This window comes from Carassius auratus, chromosome 21 (assembly GCF_003368295.1).
Source record: "Carassius auratus strain Wakin chromosome 21, ASM336829v1, whole genome shotgun sequence".
In the NCBI taxonomy this organism is placed as follows: domain Eukaryota; kingdom Metazoa; phylum Chordata; class Actinopteri; order Cypriniformes; family Cyprinidae; genus Carassius; species Carassius auratus.
In genome coordinates this window covers 7,976,401-7,991,182 of record NC_039263.1, presented here as the reverse complement: position 1 = coordinate 7,991,182, position 14,782 = coordinate 7,976,401, and the positions used below count along the sequence as shown (strand labels likewise).

The 14,782-nt window shown below is 39.3% G+C and overlaps 1 protein-coding gene across 5 annotated transcripts in view; it reads right to left on the bottom strand.

The window, feature by feature from the left end:
• sgcd (sarcoglycan, delta (dystrophin-associated glycoprotein)) overlaps positions 1 to 14,782 on the bottom strand; it is a 471,077-nt gene that overhangs the window by 107,283 nt on the left and 349,012 nt on the right. The window lies entirely within an intron of this gene.

Below are 14,782 nucleotides of genomic sequence, written 5' to 3'. Positions count from 1 at the left end.
TGATATATAAAAATAGTGAGAATATTTCAAAACAAAACAAGAATAACTTTATAATAATTTAAATTTACCCAAAGGCTCTTACTGCATGTTATGGTTATTGAACAGTCATTATGAAATCAATTAAAACTACACAATTTCCTTGTTGTATCACGGGGCTTTTTAGATCCAGTCTGTATCCAGATCAGAGGGTCACTGCAGTCACCCGGATCCAGTACGTATCCAGACCAGATGGTGGATCAGCTCCTAGAAAGGACCTCTACTGCTCTGAAAGACAGCGGAGACCAGGACAACTAGAGCCCCAGATACAGATCTGTAAAGACCTTGTCTCAGAGGACCATCAGGATGATTCTTCTGCACAATCTGACTTTGCTGCAGCCTGGAATTGAACTATTGGTTTCATCTGGTCAGAGGAGAACTGCCCCCCCAACTGAGCCTGGTTTCTCTCAAGGTTTTTTTCTCCATTCCGTCACCGATGGAGTTTTGGTTCCTTGCCGCTGTTGCCTCTGGCTTGCTTAGTTGGGGTCACTTCATCTACAGCGATATCGCTGATTTGATTGCAAATAAATGCACAGACACTATTTAACTGAACAGAGATGACATCACTGAATTCAATGATGAACTGCCTTTAACTATCATTTTGCATTATTGAGACACTGTTATCCTGATGAATGTTGTTCAGTTGCTTTGACGCAATGTATTTTGTTTAAAGCGCTATATAATTAAAGGTGACTTGACTTGACTTGACTTTCATTGCTATCTACGGGCTAATGAAACTTTTTGAACAAAAAATCTTGACGTTAGCCATTGGTCCACTGTATAAGCATACATACAGTATCTATGTGTACAAGGCTGCATGGTCATGAGACTTTATTCACATTGCAATTTATTCAGACTCGCACCATAAAAAAAAAAAATAATAATAATAATAATAATAATAATAAGTTGCTGGAAATCAAGAATAATAATAAAACTGCAACATGAAAAACTAGAAATCACATGAAAAATGATTTTATTAAATTAATATTAAATTAAATTATTAATTTGGAATGTTTAGATTACATCTAAGGATGTGTGAATTGTACCATGAAAATAAAACGACTGAAAAAGGTGGCTTATTGTTGAGTGTTATAGGCTAGGCCTAGTTAACACATTTTATTCCCAAATACAGAGACCATGACATGCTGAAATGTATCACTTTTTATCATTCTTTTTTATCAATTTAAACATGTTTACATAATAATAAATCGATTTTAAATAAATAAATAAATAAATATGGTTTTGTATACAGAGTTTGGCCATGCAGAAGATTGGGGGAATCCATCATATATATATATATATATATATATATATATATATATATATATATATATATATATATTTTTTTTTTATTTTTTTTTTTTTAATTTGATAAAAAATTAATGCCTTTATAGCAGATGTGCAAGAGCTGATAAGCAGAGCGGGCTGAGTGGATTGAGTCAAGAGGCATTATTTGTCATTTGTATAGTTAACACTTGGGAAAACGGCATTGGAATGCCTGTGACTAGACATGTGCCGGTATTTGGTACTCGCCACAACTTTTTCTGTGTTTGAGCTAATGTAATGATTTTTGGAGACAAATCTTATTTTGACCCATATTTTGGGAAAATGCTTTGAATTTTTTCAAAAACTCAACAGTACACTCTGGGCAAATTCAATACCCTTTCGTTATGTTCGTGGAATCTAAAGGGTTAATGGTCCCACCAAGTGATCAACTGTAAAAATAACAAATGTTACCTCTTCCCAACAGGGAAAACTACCAACAATCAAGAATTTCTCACACACACAAACACTATAATTTGCTGTTATACTCCATATAACTCCATATACAAGCCAGAAAATAAGCCTTTTTTTGCACAGGCCTATGTAAAGGGTTAATGGTCCCACATAGTGATCAACTGTAAAAATAACAAATTTCACCTCTTCCCAAAAGGGAAAACCACAAACAATCAAGAATGCATGATTATATGGTGTCATGGCTTTGCAATCAAAAAATGTCGTTATAATGGAAGTCAATGTTGCAAAAACAGCCACCAACAACAAATTAGGGAGAAAAAAATTAAATCTAAAGCTGCACAAAAACTAAAAATGCATCAAAGCCATTGTTGCTACTAATCTTTGACATGCCCAAGACTGTTAAAAAATTCCTGCCACAATTACTTTTATATTGAAAATTAGTCATTTTGTGTTTTTTCCCCCCAAATCAGTGACATAATTTATGAACTTGGCAATTAAAGAGTTAAAATCTTGGATTTTTTTAAAAAAACATTTGGAAGTTGAAGAGATTTGGAAGATTTGGAAGTTGATTAACAGATTTATGCAAAAAATTTAGATAATATGAATCTGACACATATTTACAGCAGTTTAATTGAGTGGATGTTTTCATCCCGAACATAACAAAAGGGTAGTGAATTTGAACAATGCACAAGGGTTCAGAATACTTTTCCCATCAACTGCTCAAAATGCACAACACCGTTGTATGTTGCATGAAAGGCATGTGTGCTGTGTTGTAAACAAGTACATAAAATAGTATTCGTGTACTCCTATAATGTATAACAAGTAGTTCCTTGCTTTATTTTAGGAAAATATTTTATGATTACTATATACACCATTAAAATAAAAAGTGAAAGTGAGAGAAGCACATGGGGGAACACCTGAGAGACTCGCTGAATGAAAGCATATTCACTGTCTGATAGCAGATGTGTCACGGTGCAGGGTGCCGTCTCAGCTTCCCCTGAGGTCTACGTTGTCCTGTCTCTTCGGTAGCTCGTGTTCTGGGCAATCGGCGCTGTTTGTGGCAGGGTTGTGCAGATCACAAGCTGATTCTTCCCCACATGTCACTCATTCCCCCACTCCCTTATATGGCTCTGCTTTTCTGTCTGTCGTCGTCAGTAGATTGTTTTGTCTTTGCCCGTGTTTTGTGTAGTGTCCAAGTTTCATTCTCACCTTCTGTTTTCCTGTCTAAGGATCCATAATTCGGATATCTGGCAGCACTAAATGGATTCAGCAGAGGAAACGGAGCTGCGCCGAGCTCTTCTGCAGCAGGGCTCTCTTCTGGGTCGACAGCAGGAGGAAATCGTTGCGCCTACTCTGAAATCTCAATCCAACTCAACCAGCTAGCAGAATGGCTTGACCAGCTGCAGGCCAGCCCTTCGGCTGCCTCGTCTGTCCCAACTGCCCCGTCTGTCCCACCTGCTAATCGCCATGCGGAACCGCGACTTAATCCACCCGCTCCATACTTGGGTGAGCCCAACTCATGTCGGTCATTTCTGTCCCAGTGCTCTCACTGACTTTCACTCTCCAGCCTTCCTGTTTCCCCACGGAACTCCAGGGTGGCATTCGTCATCACTATCCTAGTAGGTAAAGTGAGAGAGTGGGGAATGGCTATGTGGGACAGCAAGCAAGCCTGTTGTGCGTTGTTTGAGTCATTCTCGGGGGAGCTGCACAAGATGTTTGACAGCTCGGCATGCGATATTGAAGCAGCACGAGCATTGTCGCTGCTTCAGCAGGGAGAACAGTCGGTGTCTGGTTACTCCATTCAGTTCCGCACGCTCGCCGCGTCCTGCGGCTGGAATGAGAAGGCTCTCTGGGATCACTTCCTCCACAGCCTGGCTGAGCATGGGAAGGACGAGATCTATTCACTAGAGCTGCCCCTTGGATGGGCTTATCGACCTCAGCATTTAGGTCGACGACCGGATTACTCTCCGTTCTCTGCACCGAAGAGAAAGGATTCCCCATGAACACGTCACCGGGGTCCTGTATGAAGCAGAATGTGACACGATATCTCAACGCCGCATCCTCCCAGAGGAGGAGCCTATGCAGATTGGGAGAGCACAGCTGACAATAGGAGAGCTACGCCAGCGCTTGGATAATCAGCTGTGTCTGTACTGTGATGAGGTGGGTCACGTGGTAGCAGCGTGCCCTGTGGCAGGGCGACACTTTTCACATTATGGAGAGCGCATGGTGAGCGTCACTACAACTCGACTGCTACCTGGTGGCCGTTCAGAGTTTCAAGCTTTCAGTACAGTTTGGGGGAGCTGTTTTCCAGGTTTCGGCATTGATTGACTCTGGAGCGGAGGGCGACTTCATGGATTCCAGATTGGCAACTCGTCTGGGGATTTCGGCCGTGGCACTGGTCAAACCTATTTCTGCCATGACCCTATGTGGCACCCATTTCACTAATATCACTCACACCACCCAGTTTGTCACATTAACTTTGTCTGATAATCATGCTGAGGAGATTAGATTTCACCTCATTCACTCGCCCACTGCTCCAGTGGTGTTGGGTCACACCTGGTTGGTTAAACATAACCCTCATATTGATTGGGCCTGTGGTACTATTTTGGCTTGGATCCCTCTCTGTTTAGCTCAGTGTTTGGGTGCTGCTTTTCCCCCTGTCTTGTCTCATTCTATGTTGCAGGAAGAGCTGGTTAACCTGGTGGATGTACCGGAGGCTTACCATGATTTGAAAGCGGTTTTCAGTAGGTCCCGAGATTCATTTCCTTCTCCACACCGCCTGTACGACTGTGTGATTGACCTTCTGCCTGGCACTTCTCCACATAAGGAATGCCTTTACTCTCTGTCGGGTCTGGAGTGGGAGACCATGGAGAGGTATGTACATGATTCTCTGGTAGCAGGCATTATCCGTCCCCCATCCTCTCCAGCCGGGGCGGGGATCTTCATCATGGAGAAGGATGGATCATTGCGTCCCCTCACGGTGCAGGGTGCCGTCTCAGCTTCCTCTGCAGTCTGTGTTGTCCTGTCTGTTCGGTAGCACTGATCGTGGCAGGGTTGTGCAGATCACGAGCTGATTCTTCCCCACCTGTCGCTCGTTCCCCCACTCCCTTATATTTCTCTTCTTTCCTGGCTGTAGTCGTGAGTAGATTGTTTTGTCTTTGCCCATGCTTTGTGTGGTGTCCAAGTTTCATTCTCAACTTCTGTTTTCCTGTCTAAGGATCCGTAGTTAGGATATCCGGCAACGCGAGTGGTCCGCAGTGTGCCGCCAGCTCGGAGATCTCTGTGTGCGCCAGAGCATTTTATTATTGTTTATGTTATTTTGTGTTTTGTGGCGAGAATAAAGATTATCCTTTTCCTTACTCTACATCTGAATCCTCTGTCTAGATCGCACCCTGACATCCCTAAAATGCAGCCCTTACCCTGTAAACCCCATAAATAAAACAGCTGCTACTTTCTAAACTTTTTAAATACTTTTCTAACTATTTAAATAATTTTAAATAGCCATTCTGATTTGTGTATTTGCTAATTAAGTAGCTAAATACTTAAATATTTAGACTTAAAAGGTTATATATTTTCAAACATCATTTCTTCTTCTTATTTTTTAATCAGGGGCCCGTTCTTCTTATGTCGCTTATTACATCCGAGATCAAATGACACATCCAAGATGATATCATCGTGCTAATCATGATCCGGCTAATTGGGTTCTTCGAACACACCTGTTGTGTATGATTAGTATCACTGGATTGATTTATCTGAGATAATTGCGCGTTCAATTATGTTGGCTTAAAAGGGGATATGTATCGATACTCGAAACCATGATCAGCAGTGCAGCGATTGGCTGGTGGCAAGACGGCAATGTAATGACGTCATATAATTTCAAATGACACCCGAATAAAAACTTGACAAATTTCTGGACTTTTATAAGGAAACAGCCAAGCAAACAAAACTACATAAATGTTATAATACATATATGAAACATATAATATATACATGTTTTTATTTTATTCGAATTTTTTTCATGATTCCCAATTATTTATATCCGCAATTTATAATAGTTGTGCAGTTTTTACATTTTTATTTCAATGTAGAAATTATCTATTCATTTCATTTTATATTTGGACAGATTTGTTACGTGACAGCATTAATGAAAGTTTCTTAAGGGTCAATATCATGTTAAGAGTTAGCATAAGCACAAGAGCGAGTCAGAGAGCACACACTTTTGTTGCATGATCTTGATTGCTGTTTGTTCCATTAGCGCATGCATTTAGATTAAAACCAAATAATAAATATATAAAAAAACATTATAGGGGCATTCACTAGTATAATATATTTTTTATATTCGTATGCGAAGGTCTACGGTAAGCGTGTGTGGCGAAAATTACATCACTAAAAATAGTACTGGTGTAACCCTATAATTTATAACGAGTGGTTCCCTGCTTTATTTTAGGAAAATATTTTATGATTACAGTATGAAACATTAAAATGAACAGTGAAAGTAACAAAAGCTTATACAACACATTTTAACAGGTATAATTAAGTGTGGAAATAATTGAAGGATATATCTGTTTGCTAACTGAAGCCAACTAACATGATTCTTCTTATTATTTTTTATTATTATTTTGTCTCAAAATTTAAAATCATAAGAAATAGTATACTGATACTGTTTTTGAAACTGTTTTTTTTAGAGATTATGTTTGTGTGTTCATTAGGGATATGCAGGTATCAAATTTACCTGTTGCGGTTAATTGATAATGCTTTTATCAGGGTATACAGTATTATCGCGGTATTGAAATTTTGATTTAAAAAAAGTGGTCATAATACAGTATAACAGGTTAAATAACTTTTTTTTCTTATAACAAAAATAACTAAACATTTAAAACAAAGCAATACAGAAAAATATCTAAAAGTAAAAAAAAAATTACACATTAAAGTGCAAAAAAACTATAAAAACCAATAGGTATCACTTTACAGTAAGACCTTATTAGTTAACCTTAGTTAATGAATTAACATTCAAGGCAAGGAAAGGCAAGTTTATTTATAGCACATTTTGTACACAATGGTAATTCAAAAATAAAAAAATAAAAAAAAAGTCATGAAGAAAAAAATAAAATAAATAAAAAGCAATTTAAGAACATGAAAATGATTTAAAAATTGACTTAAAATGAGTCAATTTAAAAATAGAAAATGATTTTACATAAAATAGAGTCCAATACATAAAATATAGTGTAATCAGCAGTGTTGGGAAAGTTACTTTGGAAATTTAATAGGTTACAGATTACAAGTTACCCTGTTTAAAATGTAATAGTAGTGTAATTTTTTCAATTACTTTATTAAAGTAATGTAACTAATTACTTTTGAATACTTTTTGATTACTTTTCTAAATTTGTGAAAATTAAAGAATAATAAATAAAAGTATATACATCAACTCAAATACAGTTATCTAATAAGCATGTGTCATTTTCTGTGTAATAAACTCCTGAAACATTGGTGCTTTTTTTAAACTGCTGTCTCTTTGTATGATATGATGATAGTTTTCTCTCAAAATAAGTAAAATGCACATGAAGTGACAGAGCAGTTCTAGAAATTATGTTTATGTTCTTGTGTACTCCTATATTGAGGCAGCAGAGGTTGAAAACACTGCAAGCTTCAGTAGGCCTATGTGTAGTAAATGAAACCATGTCTTCGCCATTAATTTACAGGAGGGGCGGACTGGGAAAAAAATTCAGACTGGAAAATTCAAACTCATACAAACAAATTCATGGAAAAAAAATATTTTTTTGCATGGACCTGACATAAAAAAAGCTTTAAATCTTTAATTTGGGGATATGCTTAATAATTAAAAGTTCTCTCCTGAACTGCACCTTCACTTTCATTTTTGTCTTCAGTATCTTTATTTTGCCCTGTTATCCATCTCTCTCATGACTTTAATATTCAAGATAGAACAAAACTATACTTTACAATACAATACTCTACAATACTACAATATCTTTATAAAAAAATCCAAATACTGTACACGAGTCATGTTTTTCCCTTACAAAAATTGTCCATGCTTTTTTTTTTGCCTATATACAATAACCTTGTTTTGTGGATTTGTAATAAATACATGGATTTGTATTTATTTTTAAATAAATAAATTTGTAAAAAATTTTCAATTTTTGGTTACCACAGTTAAACAATAGTAACCATTTTCTCTGGATTTATAGTAATATATTAAAACGTTAATTTTCGCAAGGGTTGTGTTGTTGTCTGTCATAGCTCCCCCTAAACCTATTAAAAAAATCGAATTGTTTTTCAGCTAAATTACAACTGTAACATTACAACAGATAATAATGATGTCCTTTATATAGTATTTTGAGTGATGACTGATGAGCAACGTGCTGCTGTTTGATTAAATAAATAAAAAAACAAAGAAAAAAAAGCATCTTTACAGATGAAACTGACCTGAAACCCTGAAAAGTAGTTCTGCGTCTCTGCTCCAGCTGTGCGCTTCCACAGTTCACTCTATTCTCTCTCTCTCTCTCTCACATTGAGTCTGATCCAAACCATTTGGCAGAGGCGCGGAGAGCGCGCAAGTCATGATTTATTAGAGATTTAATTATCAAATGGCGGACTCGCAAATGATTGCTTTAGTACATTCAGCAGGCAATTATACAAAAATGATATTAAAATAGCGGGTCAGATCGGCTGCCAGGCCACCGGGAATTGTCCCGGTTCTCCCGGTGTCCAGTCCGCGCCCGATTTCCACAGACACGCAGAATGTGCAAATCATATATTGCACTTTTGGGGCTTAATATTCACAGACACTTGTCCATGTCACGTTTTGATTCAAGTGTACTGACCTACTTTTGATTTAGTCATCTAAAATGTGGCATATTCCGTACGCGTTAGGCATTCCGTTTTTATGACTGGATTCCCATAGACAGTAAAAGAAATGGACACAGCGACCCCACTGGAACTCAATTGAGACAAATGAAGCCCAGTTTTATCGTTTTTTAGCACTTCCGTTTCTGACACGCAGACTCAAACGAAGCTTGACGACGTCAGCAACCTGACAGATGTAAATCTTCTAGTAGCTGTGCGTGCAAACTGCCATCATTAATCTTGCAGAGACGGCGAGCTTGAGCGGGGAGTTCTTTGTCGTGAGTGAGCAGGAGTAAGTATTCTGTTTAATTATTTTGTATAGTATTTTAAAATGTAACGCCAGTACGCCATATTAAGTTAATTGCCTGCGAGCTTCTCCACCTGTCTGTACGGTAATGCGACAGAGAGACGAGTGGTTATGACGCAATCGTTAGCCTATTTTTTACAAAAACTGTTTATACGGGGCCATAATGTAACATAGAAGGTAATGGAGCCCTTTATACATTGTCATGTATCTTTAGAAATAAATAATGGACAAACAGAGTCTTTAAACGCCTCAGATGTAAAGTTATTCGCTGTCAAAGTGACGCCAAAATGAATGGGAGTCAATGGGAATGCTAACGCAAGTGAAGTTCTGCTAAAAGATGGCACCCCACACCCGACTTCAACTTCCGGTCGAGTTCCTTGCCCCTTGTGGATTCCACGAACTAGACTGTGTTTCCGCATCCCGGAAATTATTAGGGCGGTATGTCTCAGAATTAATTACAGACATTAATTATGTCTCAGTTAAATCTGTATGTGGATGTGTGTAAATATTCAAATGTAATCCCCTTTGTAATCATTAAAAATTTCATAAGTAACTGTAATTTAATTACTAATTGTTTTTAATTAATTTAAAGTTAGACTATTTAATTACATTAACCTTGTAATTAAATTACGTAACGCCGTTACATGTAACTAGTTACTCCCCAACACTGGTAATCAGTTCGGACATCACATAGTGCTCATTCGATAAATGCACAGCTAAACAATGAGCAATAGCTACATTTACTATAGATGTTATTAATCTTTGTTAAAAAAATACAAGTCTTAGTTCATTTTAGCTCAATAAATAACACAGCTGCAACTTTCAATTTTAACATTGTGTTATTAAATATTGGAATATCTAAGATTACTGAACGTTAAGAATAATTTTTTCATTGACAGTTTATGTTAACTAAGGGCTACATTTAGCGCCATCTGCTGTCAGAGAGTGAATGTGCTTTCATACAGCGTGTCTCTCACGTGTTCCTCCATAGCTGTGTCCAAATTCAGGGTCTGCATCCTCCTTAGGATCCTTCCTACCCGGTTGAAGGAGGATAGGTCCTCCGACGACCGCAAAAACCGGAAGTCGGTGTTTGTGAATTTGGACAGCCTACCCTTCTTTCAGTTCCCTCCCTTACCCGTTGCTCATATCCTGGCGCCTAGCAACCGTGACAGCGCAAAGGAAGACACGGGTGAAGAGCTCATCGTTCTCTCCCCGGAGCTTTATAAACACTTCTGTCTGCTCTTTCGTCCTTAGAAGCGTTAAAAACAGCTTCAATCACTAACAAATAAGCTGTGTGTAAGGGGATATTCACACAGGCAGTAATGAAGAAGCTAGTTTACGAAAGTAAACTTGTTTTTTTTTTTTTACATATACACGTACAAATGTAAAAAAAAAAAATCCTTAACGCTAAAACAAAATGCCTTACTAGAAAACCACTGAAAATATATATTTTTGAAAAGCCAGTTTTTAAAAAACATCGAAAATAATACTCCTCCCCCACTCCGCTACCACTCGCTTCGTCCTGCCGAAAAGAATTATGGGATAGGTAGGACGCGAAAGGATCCACCACACCCATCCTTCCAATTCGGGGAAAAGGAGGACGCATTTGTGGGCCGCATTTGAAGGATCCTACGAATTTGGACAGCCTTCGTCGCGGCGCTGTGACGTAACATCCTTCAAATGAGTCCTCCGAAGGATGTAGACCCTGAATTTTGGACATTCTCGCCTTGGGCTCTGGACACAAGTCTAGTGTTCACGTAAATTTAAACACTGCGAGCTTTAGTAGGCCTATGTGTAGTAATCAAAATACATGTCTGTGCCATTCATTTCCAGGAGGGGCCGACTGAGAGAAAATGTCTGACCGGGAAATCTCACACTCATACAAACAACTTCTGAAACATAGACAACCTTATTTTTGTATGGACCTCACATAAAGAAAAGAAAAAAAAAGGGTTTATATCCTTAGGTTGGGGACATGCAAAATAATCAAAAGTTCTCTCCTGAACTGCACCTTCACTTCCATTTATCTTTTCATTCTCTTTATTTTGCCCTGATATCCATCTCTCTCATGACTTTAATACTCAAGATTTAATAAAACTATACTTTCTAAATTGCCTACATGTCAAAATGAGTAGGATCACCACAATATACAATATATTTATAGAAAAATCCTAATACTGAGCATGAGTCATGTTTTTCCCTTACAAAAAAATGAACCATGCTATATATATATATATATATATATATATATATATATATATATATATATATATATATATATATATATATATATATATATATATATAATTTGTGTTTACCTTGGTTTAACAATAGTAACCATTGCCTTTGCATTCATAGCAAAATCATGTTAATTTTCATAAGGGTTGTGTTGTTGTCTAACCTAGCTCCCCTTAAACCTCTGATAAAACATTATAATTTTTCTGCTAAATTACTATAGTTACAATAGATAATAATGATATCATTTATACATTATGTTGAGTGATGACTGATGAACAATGGGCTACTGCTGCTTGACTAAGTAAACAAGCTGCACTTGAAACCCTGAACAGTAGTTTTGCTTCTCTGCTCCACCATTGAGCTTCCACAGTCCACTCCTTTCTCTCTCTTGCATTGATTACTCTGAGTCTGATCCAAACCATTTGGCAGAGGCGCGAAGAGTGCACAAGCTGAAGTGTCACTAGTCACGACTAACTGATTCATGATTTATTAGAGATTTAATTATCGAATTGTGGATTCGGAAATAATCACTTTAGTACATTCGTCAGGCAATTACACAATAGCAATATTAATATAGCTGGCCAAATCACTGCCAGGTCACCGGGAATTGTCCCGGTTCTCCCAATGGCCAGTCAGAGCCTGATTTCCACAGACACCCAGAACATGCAGGATTCTTATATTGTCTTTTTGCGGCTTAATATTCAGACACTTGTCCATATCGCGTTTTGATTCAAGTGTACTGACCTATTTTGATTTATTCATCCAAAATATGGCATATTACATCCGCGTTAGGCTAAATTCCTTTTTTTTATAACTGGATTCTACGAACCAGACTGTGTTTTATATCGGTATGCCTCAGAATAGTAGGTGCAATTTGGGAAATAAATAAATCTGTATGTGGATGTGTGTAAAGATTCAAATGTAATCCCCTTTGTAATCGTTTGTGGTGTAATCTATATTACATGTTACCACTAGAGGGCAACACGGGCATGTAGATGGGGGAGTACTGCATGAGCAGAGTGAGAGACGCACAATGTTATTGTTGCAGCCTGTTAATAAAGCGGCTTGATGAACACTCAAGGGAACAGTCTTTATTTGTAAAAGAACCCAACGCAACATGGTGTCAGAAGTGGCTGTGCTTTGAGAAGGAAGTCAGCTTTACGCCCGGCTAGCTATTATGAGTGAGGAAGACCAAGCGAGAGGAGCCTCAGCAGCGGGAGCAGCCGCGGCGGCAGGTCCAGTAATGGCGGCGGCAACCTTCACCATCAAACCACCGGAGCCGTTTGATTTTGCAAAGCCTCAAGAGTGGGAAAGGTGGAGTAGACGGTTCGAGCGTTTTAGACTGGCAAGTAACCTGAATAGTTCTTCGGAAGCAAACCAAGTTAATACTCTGGTTTATTGCATGGGAGATGAGGCTGACGACGTGCTAAGAGGGCTCGAGCTAACGGCCATGCAGCGCCAGCAATACAATGCAGTCAAAACAGCTTTCGACAGACATTTTGTCCCAAGAAAAAACGTGATTTACGAGAGGGCAAAATTCAACAAGAGAGTGCAACAGCCATCAGAACCTGTGGACACATTTATTACAGCTCTTTATGCACTAGCAGAAAACTGTGAGTACGGTGCTCTTCATGATGATCTTTTGAGAGATAGGCTTGTAGTGGGTCTTAAAGATTCGTCTCTGTCAGAAAGAATACAGCTTGACAAAGATCTCACCCTAGCTAAAGCTATCACTATGGCAAGACAATCTGAAGAAATAAAGAGACAGCAAACTGACCTGAGAGGTGAAGTTATCGCCAGCAAAACAGCTATGGATGCAGTACAAATTAGAAAAGCCAAGCTGAGTAAGTTTAAAACCAAAGAGCAAAAACAGATTAAGTCTCCGAAGTTTCAGCAGACCAAACATGACAGTAAAGCATGTTCCAGGTGTGGCAAGGCACCCGCACACGCAGCAGTGCAGTGCCCAGCAAAAAATGCAGAATGCCATAACTGTGGAAAACGCGGACACTATGGTAGAGTCTGTAAGTCCAGCACATCTGTGAACGAGGTTGCGGACAGTGCGGCTGGACTTTTTCTGGGTGAGGTGGATTCTGGAGAAGAACCATGGCTGGCAGACATAAACGTGGGCGGACATAAGGTGACCTTCAAGTTAGACTCCGGAGCAGATGTGTCTGCTATTTCCGAACAAACATTTTTGAGCTTCAAACTCAAAGACAAAGCATTGGACAAGGCAGAAAAACCACTCTATGGACCGGGTGGGGCTGCGTTAACTGTTTTGGGGTCTACCACAGAGACTATTGTGTATGGTGATAGGAGCACTACTGAGAAGATCTATGTAGTCCGAAACCTCCGCGTGCCACTGCTGAGTAGAACTGCTTCGGTGAGACTGAAGCTTATCACCAGAGTCGATACTATAAACAAAGAGACAGTGACTAAAGCATACCCCAAGTTATGCGAAGGACTTGGGCGGGTACAAAAGCCATACACCATAAAACTAAAACCTGATGCAAAGCCCTTCTCGCTAAAAGTGCCAAGGCGCGTGCCACTGCCGCTCATGGGCAAAGTTAAAGAAGAGCTGGACAGAATGGAAGGGTTGGGAGTTATTAGTCGCGTGGACGAGCCGACCGACTGGTGCTGTGGCATGGTTGTAGCTCCCAAAAAGGACAAAGAGAAGGTGCGTATCTGTGTGGACATGACACCTTTAAATGAGTCCGTGTGTCGTGAAAGATACATACTTCCTTCTGTAGACCAAACGCTAGGCATGCTCACAGGTGCTCAGTATTTTTCTAAACTTGACGCAAATATGGGCTTTTGGCAAATACCACTATCCAAAGAGTCTGCACTCCTCACCACCTTCATTACGCCATTCGGCAGGTACCATTTTAACCGTTTGCCATTTGGCATCTCCAGCGCGCCCGAACATTTTCAAAACATGATGGTGACGGAGGTTACAGCAGATCTCGAGGGAGTCGTCTGTCACATGGACGATATCCTGGTCTGGGGATCGACCGTAGAGGAGCATGACACAAGACTGCATGCTGTCCTGCAGCGGGCAGAGAAAGCCGGCGTTACGTTGAACATGTCGAAATGTGAGTTTAACAAACGAAAAGTAAAATTCCTTGGATTCATCGTCTCAGCAGATGGAATGAGTCCTGATCCAGACAAAACCCAAGCTGTTCAGGACATGAAGGAGCCAAGCAACGTGAGTGAGCTTAGGAGCTTTCTCGGTATGGTGAACCAACTGGGGAAGTTTATTCCAAACCTTTCTGAAAAGGATAAACCACTGAGAGACTTACTTTCAACTAAGAACATGTGGTACTGGGGGCACGACCAGCAAAAGGCGTTTCACAACCTTAAACACGAACTGTCTTCTCCTCCTGTGTTACAGCTCTACAACCCGAATAAGCCACAGAAAATCTCCGCGGATGCCTCTTCATTTGGCCTGGGGGCAGTCATGCTACAGAAAGAGGGAAATGTGTGGTCACCAGTTGCTTATGCTTCCCGATCTTTAACACCTACAGAGCAGCGCTACGCTCAGGTGGAAAAAGAAGCGCTAGCTCTTACGTGGGCCTGTGAGAGGTTTAATGACTTTATTCTAGGCCT